Here is a 14,258-nt window from a genome sequence, read left to right as displayed (position 1 = left end):
TTGAGTACTTACCAAATGGTGAAAAGCTGAAAGCAGTGGAGGTCTAATGATTTTGGAGTCCACGAATATAAATCATTAAATGACATGATAGGGGTAATGCTAGTTGAGAGAAAAAGAGAGATACACAATGCTCTAGTTTGGACTACCCCTGGACAATGCACAGCGCTAGATACTGCTTGAAGGACATATTGACCTAGGAAGGACTTCAATTTAGTTTCTTACCTGGACTTTGCGTCACCTTACAAAGAGAGAACGTAGAAAGTTGGATTGTGTTTCCCAGTATTTAGCAGACAAAGTGGTCACTTGATTGAAATCTTCAAGCTTTAAGTGGGAATTAATATGATCGCTGGAGAAAAACTCTTTCCGCTGGGTGACGAGCTAAGGACTAGTGGGAGGAAGTCAAATGTGAGAACCAAGCCTTTCAGGAGTCAATTCAGTAAACAACATGACACACAGTTGGTAAACATTTAGAATTTTCTTCCTCTAACAGCAATTGATGCTGGTTTAGTTGCTAATTTTAAATCTAGGATTAATAGGCTTTTGTTAGCTAAAGCCATGAAGGAATATAGATGATTGGTGCGTCTATGGAGTCAAGTCACAATATCAGCCACGATCTTATTGATGGAAGGAACAGGGTACTTTCTGAGTGGTGAAGAGCTGGAAGGTTTGAATGCTGAGACAGTTTGTGGGGGCTAAGTTTCCCTACTCCTATTCCTAAGTCCCCAATCCTTGGTGCTATCTGTGTGGAGTGTGAATGCTCTGCCTGTTTCCCGCAGATGCACTCCTTTCCTCCCACATCCCAAAGATGTGCGGGTTGGTAGGTTAATTTGCAGCTGTGGATTGCCCTTAGTGTGTAGGTGAGTGGTTGAATCTAGGGGAAAGCGATGGGAATGTGGGTCATTGATTAATGTTCTTCAATCTTGCGGGGAATGTGGGGAGAATACAATGAGATCAGTGTAGATAGGTTGCTTGATCGTCACTGCAGACTTGATGGGCCAAAGGGCCTATTTCTGTGCTGTGTGTCTCGATGGTTCTGTGACTCTTTCAGCCTTCGGCCTAGATGTAACAGTTCTTAGACAGCATCAGCCTGAGGTCACAAGATTGAAGAACATCAATCAATGACCAGTAGGGGTGTGTAATACTATGGGTGACGACGCATCCTGATACTTGCAAAGACTTTCCACCAAGTACAAGGCCTACATTGGAGGTGCTGGAAAAGCCTTTACTTATCTCTATGAGTGCAGCCCAAAGAGATTGAGGAATACTTTTAGTTTGTGTGTAGAGTACAATGCTAATGACGTTGAAGAAACTTGAATTAATTAAGGCCAACCCATCCACTGCCATCAGCATTTGCCGCTGTCCACCATTGACTGCAGTGTACACCATCAGCCACACTGGGTATCAACAAATCCTGAAGGCTTCCAGTGGGCAGCACATAGGAAACCACTAGGCATCACTTGGAATGTCATGGCCAGCAATCCTTTGGGCATTCCAATGCCATAGTTAGTAAGTTTGCAGATGACACTAAAATAGGTGGTATTGTAGACAGTGAAGAAAGTTATCAGGAATTACAGTTGGACCTTGATCAATGGGTAAGTGGGTTGAGGAATGGCAAATGGAGTTTAATTCGGATAAGTGCAATGTGTTGCAGTTTCAAAAGTCAACCCAGGGTAGGACTTCCACAGTGAATGGTAGGGCCCTGGGAGTGTTGTCGAACAGAAGGACGTAGGAGTACAAGTACATAGTTCCCTGAAAGTGGCGTCACAGGTAGACAGGGTGGTGAAGTAGGCTTTTGGCATGCTGGCCTTCATCAGTCAGGACGCTGAGTATAGGAGTTGGGATGTTGTGTTGTAGCCGTACAAGGCATTGGTGAGGTCGCACATGGAGTATTGTGTTCAGTTTTGGTCACCCTGCCACAGGAAAATTGTCATTAAGCTGGAAAGGGTGCAGGAAAGATTTACGAGAATGTTAGTAGGATTTGAGGGACTGGGAAATAGGGAGAAGTTGGGCATGCTTAGACTTTATTCTTTACAACATAAGAGACTGAGGGGTGATCTTATAGAGGTGTATGAAATCATGAGGGGCATAGGTAGGGTGAATGCACACAGTCTTTTTTCCCAGGGTTGGGGAATAAAGAACTGGAGGGCATAGGTTTAAGCTGAGAGCGAAAAGATTTAATCAGAACCTGAGCGGCGACCTTTTTTACCCTAAGGGTGGTCTATATATGGGCCAGAGAAAGTGGTTGAAGCAGGGACAACAACAATATTTAAGACATTTGGACAGATAGGAAAGGTTCAGTAATGCCATTACAGCGCCAACGACCCAGTTTCAATTCCGGCCACTGTCTGTAAGGAGTTTGTATGTTCTCCCTGTGTCTGTGTGGGTTTCCTCCGGGTGCTCTGGTTTCTTCCCACATTCCAAAAGACCTACAGGTTAGGAGGTTGTGGGCATGCGATGTTGACGCTGGAAGTGTGGCGACACATGCGGGCTGCCCCAGAACGCTCTACGCAAAAGATGCATTTCATTGTGTGTTTTGATGTACATGTGACTAATAAAAATATCTTATCTTATATGGGCTAAATGCAGGCAAATGGGACTAGCTTAGATGGGCATCTTGGTTGGCAGGGTGGAGTTGGGCCAAAGGACCTGTTTCTGTGCTGTATGACTCTATGGCAGGAAGGTGAACTCCAAGTCACACATCATCCTTACCTGGAAGCATATCTCCAATCCTCTGTGGGTTCATATAACAGCATTCCTTGAGCTCCTTCTTCACAAACAATGCAGAAGACCCTCAGCAACATGGGGTAAACTTGGAATGCTGAGATCCACACGTTGCTTAGCTCCCACATGCGATAATGAATAAAGAACAGCTCAAATGCTATTTTTATCACACAGAAAGAGGACATTCAGCCCATAGGATCCACGCCAGCTTCCAGCAGAGCAATCCCATCAGACTCAGTCCTATCCACATCTCCTTAATTCCCTATAGCACTGCAACTTACAGGCTCATCAACTCCCCTGTTGATTCATTTTTGCCACTTACCAACACAGAGTAATTTATAGCAGTCAATTAATCTACCAGAACATCTTTGGGATGTGGGAGAAAAACTGAACACTGGGACAATCCTATATGGTCACAGGGTAAATGTGCAAAGTCTGTACAGACAGAACACAGTCCCCTAGAGCTGGGAGGAAGCGGCATTAACTTCTGCACCATCATGCTGCCCATTGTGATACAGTGCCCATGTTACTATTTCACTTGAGCACAATTCATGAACTCAAGAAGCAGGGAATTCAACAAACCAAACAATTTATTACATCCGATGAATAACAAACATACAATTGATGGCTAATCACCCTTGTACACTCTCTTTGGGCTGGTTTCCTGTGTGCCTTTGTCCTCCCTAGTATTCCTGTATTATGCACTCCCTGTGACTTCAGCCAAGCTACTGTTTGGTTGGGGTAGAGGAGGCTGCAGGTTGCTGTGAAGGACGACTTCAAGCAGCTCCAAGTGGAAATGGCCCAGCTTCAGATTGCATTGTCTTACCAGGAGCAGCAGCAGACTGACCAGGCTAGCAGATGGACAGTGGTGAGCACTTTTTGAGTGAAATAGAGTCATAGAGAGATACAGCATGGAAACAGGCCCTTAAGCCCAATGTAGCCACATCAACTATCAAACACCCATTTACCCTAATTCCATTTTATTCTCCACCCCAGATCCTACCACTCACATGCCCACTAAGGATAATCGATATGCCTGCCATAAATGAATAGCTGGGAAAGTTTGGAAGTGGTTGGATAATGTGTGTGCTGGTTACAGCAACGGTAAGTGTGAGTCCATTGTTGGCTGTGTGAATGCGAGGTGGGAGTGGTGATGGGTATTGGAGGGGTGGTGAGTGGAGCAGTGTGAGTGGGGTGTGGCCATTGTCTGATGGCAGGATTTATTACTGTGCTCCCTGACCTTGCCCACGTATGTGGGGGTCATTAGACCTCTTGCAGCACTGGGCCCAACTCAACTCTGCTGGGCTTACAGAGCTCTACAAATGTATGTGTCTTGCTGTACTTTTCTTCAGCAAGGATTTACAGAGTGGGAGGTAGAGCTTTCTGCGGCCTGTATTACACAATGATATATCTGCTCAGGAAAAGGCAACTGCAGAATGTGAGAAAACTTGTGGAGTGAATTACAATGTCAGGAAGGTAGAGTTGTGGATGTTGTCTCCATGGATTTTAGTAAGGCGTTTGACAAGGTCCCTCATGGGAGGCTCACCCAGAAGATTAAGGTGCTTGGAATCCACAGTGAATTGGCCATTTGGATTCAGAACTGGCTTGCCCCTAGGAGACAGAGGGTAGTGGTTGATGGGACTTATTCTAGCTGGAGGTCTGTGACTAGTGGTGTTCCTCAGGGATCCATACTAGGACCTCTGCTGTTTGTGATGTATATAAATGACCTGGATGAAAATGTACATGAGTGGGTTAGCAAATTTGCAGATGATACAAAGTTTGGTGGTGTTGTGGATAGCGTAGAAGACTGGCAAAGGATACAACGAGAAATATAGATCAGTTGCTGATATGGGCGGAGAAATGGCAGATGGAGTTCAAGCTGGCCAAATGTGAAGTGTTGCACCTTGGGAGATCAAATGTAAAGAGACAGTACACTGTTAATGGCAAGACCCTTAACAGTGTTGATGAGCAGAGGGATCTTTGGGTCCAAGTTCTTAGCTCCCTGAAAGTGGCTACACGGGTTGATAGGGCGGTAAAGAAGCATATGGCATGCTTGCCTTCATTAGTCGAGGCAATGAGTTCGAGAGTCAGGAAGTTATGCTGTAGCTTTAGAAAACCTTAGTTAGGCCACATCTGGAGCATTGCATTCAGTTCTGGCCGCCCCATTATAGGAAGGATGTGGAGGCTTTGGAGAGGGTGCAGAAGAGGTTTACCAAGATGCTGCCTGGATTAGAGGGCATGTGCTATAAGGAGAGGTTGGACAAACTTGGGTGGTTCTCTCTGGAGCAGCGGAGGCTGAAGGGAGATCTGATAGAAGATTATAAGATTATGAGAGGCATAGACAGAGTAGACAGTCAGTATCTTTTCCCCAGGGTTGAAATGTCTAATACCAGAGGGCATGCATTTAAGGTGAGAGGGGGTAAGTTCAAAGGAGATGTGCGGGGAAAGTTTTTTATGCAGAGAGTTGTGGGTGCCTGGAATGCGCTGCCTGGGGTGGTGGTGGAGGCAAATACGATAGGGGCATTCAGGAGGCTCTTAGATAGGCGGATGAATGTGAGGGAAATGGTAGGATATGGACATTGTGTAGGCAGAAGGGATTAGTTTAGTTGGGCATTTTATTACTAATGTAATAGGTTCGGCACAACATTGTGGGCCAAAGGGCCTGTTCCTGTGCTGTACTGTTCTATGTTCTATGAAACTCCACTGTCCATCGATGCAGAGAGGATCTCCCCACTTGGTTAACAAAGTCTGTGCAATATCAAGCCTCCCTCCCCACACTGTGTCGTACAATCTTGGAGGCGGAGAGGCGGGGGTAGCAGTTTACTCCTCATAATTTCAAGGCCATTCACACACCCACACAGCCAATTACTCCTCCCTCACCACCGGTCTCTCTCTCACTGACATCCCCTCCCTCACTGACATTCGCTCCCCCTCACTGACATCCCCTCTTTCACTAATGTTCATTCCCCCTCACTGACGTTCCCTCCCTCACTGGTTTACTCCCACTTACTGACATCCCCTCCCTCACTAACATTCACCCCCCCTTCACTGATGTCCCCTCCATCACTGACATCCCCTCCTTCACTGATGTTCACTCCCCATCACTGATACAGGTTCTTCCCTTCCCATCCCTCCCCTGCGGGAATAAAGATGGTTATCACCAGATATAGCAGAGTTTAATTGCCACGGAGCCTTCCTGGTCTGGTCCTTAAGATCCTGGTCAGAGATAAGTGGTTTGATAATTATTTTTGTATGAATCATTCCTGTTTTCTGGCATTAATCTATAATCTCCAGATGGTGACATTTCCTGATTGTGATTTGCCTGGAGCTGTACTTGTGCTGTTAAGATAGGTGAAGTGAGGTGAAGTTAACAGCTGTAATGGATGTGCCAAACAAAGACTCTTCTTACAAAGTAACTTACACTCATGAAACATTGAGGGAACTCCAGAAACACTTCTTATTTTATCAGCATTGAAGTGTAACTCTATCACCTTCACTGAGCCTTCAGCTAGCCTCCTTTGAGCTCATCTCTTACAGTGTTGACTATGTTATAAATGGTTTTCAAAGTAAACATCACTTTCACTCAACTAAACCTGTCTTATAATCAGACAGGCTGTTTATCAAGGCCATGGAGAAAAAGGGGCTGGGTGGAAAATTGCCTTAGCAACAGGAAACAGAGCAATAGTGAAAGAAATAAAGACAGAAAATACTGCAGATAGAGTCATACAGCAGGCCCTTTGACCTAGTGAGACTGCACCAGCCATTAACAACCCATTTACAATAATCGCATTTTATTCTCCCCACATTCCCATCAGCTCTCCCCAGATTCTACCACTCACCGACACACTAGGAATAATTTACAGTGGCCAATTTACCTACCAACCTGCATGTCTTTGGGATGTGGGAGGGCACTACAGCACCGTGTGGTCACAGGCAGAACGTGCAAACTCCACACAGACAGCACCGGAGGTCAGGATTGAACCCGGGTCGCTGGAGTTGGGAGGCAGCTCTACCAGCTGTGCCACTGTGCTGCTCTCAGCAGGCAGAGAGCATCTGTGGAGACAAAAACAGGGTTAGTGTTTCATGTCAATATCCATTCATTAAACTACTGATGGACTAGAGGGAAGAGTAGAGTGGAGTTCCTAGGTGTCAATACTGCGATCGCTGCTTTTCTTCAAATGTATTAATGACTTGGATTTGACTCTACAAGGTACAATTGGTACAAGTATAAGGTACAAGTCTGCAGATGACACAACACTTGGAGGCATACCAAGCTGTAATCAGGTTAGCAATAGACTTCAAAGAATCAGGAGAAGGTTGAGTGCAATGGGTAGATAGTGCCAGCAAAATTTTAATATCAAGAAGTGTGAAGTTTTGCTCAGAAGAATGAGAATGGACAATATGAATTAAATGGCACAATTCTAAAAAAAGTACCAAAACAGAGCAAAACACTAACTGCTGGAGGAACTTGACGGATCAGGCAGCATTTGTGAAGGGAAATGGATAGTTGATTTTTCAGGTCAAGACCTTTCATCTGGACTGATTAAGGGCCTCAACCCAAAATGTCGACTCTCCATTTCCCTCCACAGATTCTGCCTGGCCCGCTGAGTTCCTCCAGCAGTTTGTCTTATTGCTCCAGATTCTGACATCTGCAGCCTCTTATGTCACCAGCAAAAAGAGAGGTTTGGATGCAAAGGTCAGGGGTCACTGAAAGTGGCAGGGTTGAGAAAGTGGTCAAAGAAACAAAGAGCATCCTGGGTTTTATAAGTAGAGATATGGAGCACAAGAGTAAGAACGTTATGATGAACCTTATAAAATGGTGGTTGAGCCACAAGTTGTGTTTTGTCCATTTCTTGACATGACACTTCAGGAAAGATGTGATGTCTTTAAAGAGGGTGCAGAAGGGATTTACCAGAGTCATTCCAGAGATGAGGGACATTGGTTATATGGATAGAATGGAGAAACTGGAGCATTCTTCTTGGAGCAGAGGGGTTTGTGAGATCTGACAAAGGTACTTGAAATCAATAAGGTTATAGAAAGCAACACACAAAAGCTGGAGGAAGGCAGGTCAGGCAGCATCTATGGAGGGAAATGGACGGTCAACATTTTGAATCAAGACTTCTTCTGAGTCCAGATGAAGAGTCTCAACCTAAAATATCGACCGTCCATTTCCCTCCATAGATGCTGCCTGACCCGCTGAGTTCCATCAGCTTTTTGTGTGTTGCTCCAGATTCCAGCGTCTGCAGTCTCTTGCGTCTCCAAGGTTACAGGAAGAATAGATAAAGAGAAGTTCTTCCTCTTGTGGAAGAGTGAAGGATTAGAATGAAGGCGATTGGGAAAATAACCAAAAATAACATGAGGAAAGATGTTTCTATGCAGGGAATGATCAGGATCTGGAATGCAATTCCAGGGGCAATAGTTGAGGTAGGTTCAAGAGTAGCATTCAAAATTGAGCTGGACAAGTATCTGGAAGGAAAGAATTTGCAGGACTGGGGGTGTCGGGGGGGGGGGGGGGGGAGAAGTCAGGGGGAGAGGGGGACTAGCCGGATTTTTTGTCCATAGAGCCAGTCTTGACTCAATGAGCAGAATGGCCTTCTTGCATGTTGCAACCATTTTGTGACCCAGAGATCACTGAAATCATTCAATGCAATAAAGAGGAAAGAAGCATTTGCTTTGGGTTGTTCTGACTTTATCTTTGACACATTCTATCAGTATCTGGTGCTGTGTAAAAGGACTCAATAAACAGTCTATTAACAAGACTCCAACTGAGTATTCCCACAGAAACACACTGGGGTGGAGGGGGGAGGTTGGAAGTTTAGTCTTTGGGCAATAGCAACCGTAAACACACAAGGCCCACTTAACACATTTACCCTGGATTCAGTTCCTGGCAGTGTGATTGAAAGTTGTGTGGTGGACTCTGCATGGAGCATCTTTGTTGGAACTCATGGACCTTTCTTCCTTTCATGTTAATTGTTAAGCACCGCACCAGGGATCAACAACATCAAGAAAAGATAAGGTCAGATGGAGAATGAGGACAAAAGCTCATGTGAGTATAGATGCTGGCATGTCATGTGGGCTGTTTGTGTGCAGTAAATTCTATTTTAAATGGAAATCAGATAAATTGCATTAAGAATAAAAGTATCAGCTGGAATATTTTTGCTTTGAGCGTTCAATGGGAAATGAACAGTTATTTTTAACAAAGTTAAAATGAATTGATAAGCATGTGCTTGTTGCTTCAGAAGGATTCACATACTAATGACTTTTGAAGATGGTAGCACATGGTCTCTTGTTCTCCTGCACCAGTAGTACTGCTGTTTAGGGTTTGCATCTCATGGAATAGTTCAATGACTTCAGATTTCCCATTCTCGGGGGAGCAAGGTGGGATAACAACCCCAGAGCAACAACTGGGATCTCAGAGAACAGCAGCCATTCCCCGTATTGGCACCACTGATGCTCTTGAGAGAGAGGAAACTGATAACAGACGAGAGGCCAGAGGCAGGCCAAGAAGTGGAGAGTTCTTGATTGACAAAAGTGTGGGATAAGGCAGGATCAGACTCATGTGTTTGCTCAGGTGACTTGCTTAATGGGTTGATGTTTTAAAAACAAGCCCATTTAACCCACATTATAAATATTATGTATAATGGATATTTAAACAGATGTGATTGATATTGATTCATTTCTGAAGTGGCAGAAAAATCCATAGATCCATAGACTCAGCAAATGGGAGATGGTTCAGAGAAGGGGCATACCATGGACAGGCTAAATCTGTTCATTCTGGAGAGCAAGCATGCCTTTGAGTGGAATCTAAATATATAGAGACATTGACTCTGGGAAAATAATACAGTTCGACTACTGTATACATAACCCTGTAAGAAATGATGTGGAAGCAATATATCCCACAAGCAGCTAGACTGATGTATATAATTATGAGAGGCCCTGATAAAGTGAGTAGGAGGATCTTTCCCTTATCAAAGAGGTTACTAGCCAATGGAGGTAGATTTACAGAACTGGCTGCAGACGAGAAATGAGGAAACTTTTTATTTGCCGTGACAGGTAGTGGGGTTCAGGAACTCACTGCCTGAAAGTGCGGTGGAGGCAGAAAGTGTCTTCATAGAAACTATCTGGAAGGGCTCATGGCTATGAATCAAGGGCTTGGGATTAGCATAAATAGCTCTCTTTTTGCACAGCACAACCTTCTTCTGTGCCACAAGTGTGATAGCATGAAGAGCTGACTGTCAACAAATTTTTGCATTTGCTAATTACAGTTTAAACCCCTGCAGAAAGTTACTTAACACAGGACAGATCTTTTCAGTAATGAGATTTATGCCCCACTGTACCTCTCTGCCTGTGTATGGGAATAACAGAAGTTGTAGTATCATTTTCCTGCTGCCCCAGAGTTTCTAACCTGAAAAATTATTTTCTTGCTTTTCTATCCTGTCCCATTCTCTCTGTTTTGTTTAATCCACTTGTCTAATACTAACCTCCCATTTTTTAGTTCTTCCTGCTTCTAATTTCACTCTACTTCACTTTTCTGTCATTCACTTGGTTTTTTTCTCTAGTCCTCAAAGCTCACTAACTTGGGAGGTGCGATGGCATACCACGTACCAAGGTCTCAGAGGCCCTGTTGTCCCCACACAGCTGATGAATTTGCATTTCCAGCAGTTGGCAGCTATAAAATATTTTATGCTGTGGGTGAAGGGAAAATGTCTGACAGTTTGACCACAGTCCACAAAATTCTGAGTCAATATTGTTTTCTCCTATAAATTACTTTGCTCCCATTTAATTAATAACTGATATATATATCTGTCCAAGGACCTCATGCCTGCTTTTTCTATCAGGAATGATAAAAATATCTGAAGAACTCCAAATCCTCGCAGCAACTTTTTGAATCCAAACCAATTTCTCAGCTAACACTTAGATAGTTATGACAACCTCATTTTTAATCCGTCACTCAGGAACTGGCAGAAAGATGCTGGAAATTAGTTATTAGAAAATTGAGCCTTTGGACCCAGTCAAAAATACATCAGTGTGATTTTTTTCGCTGTCAGTTGTGGTTGCATATTGTAAAGAGATACCTTCAAATTTTAACAGAGCTGCAGTAGGAATAAAACCAGTAAAACACATCTGTGGTTAATTCTCCCGGAATTCTTCACCACAGTAAATTATACCTGTGAATCCTGGAATATATGATGCTGGCCCAGTTTATGAAAATCAGGTGGTAGAGGGGGTGTGGGCTGATATGATAACACAGGAAACAGAGAAGCCACAACATTAGTTATTCCCCTACATGCCCACATAAGAATACTTCTCACCTGAGGAAGATTGTCCTTTTCAGGGAAATACATAATCCACACCTGCACTAGAGTCATGGAGTTACACAGCATGGAAGCAGGCTGTTCGGCCCACTGAGTCCATGCTGACCATCACAAACCTGTTTACACTGATGCTACATTCATCCCATTTTATTCTCCCCAAATTCCCATCAACTTTCCCAGATATGACCACACACCTATTCACTAATGGTAATACACTGTGGCCAATTTATCTCTGACCTGGATATGTTTGGGACATGGGAGGAAAACACAGCACCCAGAGGAAGCTTTAAATGTCCCTAGCTTGCTAGCTGCATGTGGTCCAGTTCTGGGTCTTATGACGTTATTAATGGTCAGACAGCAGGTACACTCCCTCCACTGACCACTTGTTCGTCAATGCCCAATGGCAATCCTGCACTCCAGTGTCCCCCTTCCCCTCTAGAAACACGAGTCAATGAAGAGTCACAGAGTCATACAGCACTAAAACAGGCCCTTCAGCCCACCATGTACGTACCAACTGTCTTGCTCATACACTAAACCATTTGCCTGCATTAGGTCCATATCTTTCTATGCTTTCTATTCAAGTGCCTGTCTAAATGTCTCTTAAACATAGTGATTGTAGCTACCTCCACCACTTCCTCTGGCAGCATGTTCCAGATATCAACTATTCTCTGTGTGAAAAACTTTCTCCTCCGATCCTCTTTAAAACTCCTTCCTCTTACCTTAACCCTTTGCCCTTTTGCTTGTGATACCCCTACCATTAGAAAATGCTTCTGACTATCCAAGTGCAGTCTAACCTGTGATTTGTAAAGCTGCAACATGACATCCCAACTCATATATTGTATGTTCTGACCAATGAAGGCAAGCATGCCTTCTTTACCACCCCATCTACATGTGTTACCACTTTCAGAGAACTATGGACTTCAACCACTAGATCCCTCTGTTCATCAACATTCCTCCTGCCCTACCATTTACTGTATATGTCCTACCGTTATTTCCCTTCCCAACATACATCATCTCGCACTTCTCAGGATTAAATTCCAGTTGCCAATGCTCTGCCCAACTTTCCACCTGATCTATATCCTGCTGTAGTCTTAGACAGCCTTCCTCGTTATCCATGACACCATCAGTTTTCATGTCATCTGCAAACTTACTAACTATACTTCCAACATTCACATCCAGGTTGTTAATATCACAAAAAGCAAAGGTCCCAGCACTGATCCCTGTGGTGAACCACTGGTCACAGACTTCCATTCACTACCCTCTGCTTCCATCATCAAACCAATTTTAGATTAGTCAGCTTGCCTTGGATCCCATGAAGGTGAATCAGTTCTTGAGTTTATGTTTAGTTCAAGTCTACCTGTCATGAACCACTAGCCCCTCCATTTAGACCAGTAGAGACATTTAACATCAGACCCACTGAGTCAGCAGAATTTATGATGGTCCAGGCCATTTAACCTCAATGAAGGCAATGTTGCATTCTACTAGTCTAACATATCAAGGGTCCACCAGTAATCAAGAGATAAATGAGACTGTGTACCTTTAGGTATTGATTATGGGTTAAACACTATCCCGGATATCAGAAAAATGCTCTTTTTCACATAATGCCTGTGGATGTTTAACATCCATCTCTGAACAGCCCCACAATCATGCAGTAGTTTCAGCTTAAAATATATCTTAAAGTGGAGCTTGAACACATGGTTTCTGACCCAGAGGCGCAAGTGCTACCAAATGAGCCAACTGATGATAGGTTTAGTAGTGGATAGCACAGTGACACAGCTCAAGTGATCCAGGTTCAATGCTAACGCTTGGTACTGACTATGTGACATTTGCACGTTTCCCAGTAACCTGGGTTTCCTCCAGGTGTTCCCATTTCCTCCCATATCCCAAACATATGCAGGTCGGAAGGTTGTAAAGGAATCTGGAAAGTGCGACTAGTGTGGGAGATGCAACTCTGAGATTGGTCTTCAGGCACATTGTTGAGAAAAGGCATCTATTGTACCAGTGCCCAAGTAGAGCGTGATGACCTGCCTCAATGATTACCATCCGAAAGCGCTTACATTGACCATAATGAAGTGCTTCGAGAGATTAGTTATGATACGAATCAACTCCTGCCTCAGAGACGGCCTGGATCCACTCCAATTTGCCTACTGCCACAACAGGTCAACAGCAGTTGTGATTTCTCTGGCTCTTAACTCTGCTCTGGACTACCTGAACAAAAGGAGCTCATAAATTAGGTTGATGTTCATCAACTACAGCTCGGCATTCAACACAATCATCCCATCCAGACTCATCATCAAGCTTCAAGACCTGGGCCTCTGTATCTTCCTCTGCAACTGGATGACTTCCTCATCGGCAGACCTCAATCAGTGAGGACTGGTAACAGTATCTCCTCTTTGCTGATCGTCAACACAGGTGCACCTCAAGGCTGCATGCTTAGCTCCCTGCTTTACTCTCTATACACACATGACTGTGTGGCTAAGTACAACTCCAATGCCATCTTCAAACTTGCCAATGACACTACTGTTGTTGGATAAATCACAGGTGGCAACGAGTCCGTATACAGGAGCGAGATAGGATACCTGGTTGAGTGGTGCTGCAACCACAACCTCTCACTCAACATCAGCAAAACTAAAGAGCTGATTGTTGACTTCAGGAAGGGGAAGGAAGGCAAACGTGTGCTGGTCTACATTGAGGGATCGGCAGTGGAGAGAGACAGCAGCTTTAAATTCCTGGGCATTAACATATCGAGTGACCTGTCCTGGGCCCAGCACATAGATGTCATCATAAGGAAAACGCGCCAGCTTCTTTACATTCTTAGAAGGAGGTTCAGCTTGTTACTGAACACTCTAACAAACTTCTCCCTATGTCTGTGTGGGTTTCCTTCAGGTGCTCCGGTTTCCTCCCACATTCCAAAGATATATGGGTTAGGAAGTAATGGTCATGCTATGTTGGCACTGGAAACATGGCTACACTTGAGGGCTGCCCCCAGAACACTCTACACAAAAGATGCATTTCACTGTGTGTTTCGATGTACATGTGACTAATAAAGATATCTTAAATCCTTTAAGTATCCTGATTGGTTGTACCATGGCCTGGTACGGCAATTCAAATGCGCAGGAACATAAGAAACTGCAGAGAGTAGTGGACTCTGCTCAATACATCATGGGCACATCCTTCCCATCATCAGTAGTATCTACAGGAGGCCCTACTTCAAGAAGGCAA

This window comes from Pristis pectinata, chromosome 6 (genome assembly GCF_009764475.1).
Source record: "Pristis pectinata isolate sPriPec2 chromosome 6, sPriPec2.1.pri, whole genome shotgun sequence".
In the NCBI taxonomy this organism is placed as follows: Eukaryota; Metazoa; Chordata; class Chondrichthyes; order Rhinopristiformes; family Pristidae; genus Pristis; species Pristis pectinata.
The sequence above is the reverse complement of the archived record's forward strand: the minus strand, read 5'-3'. Positions refer to the sequence as shown.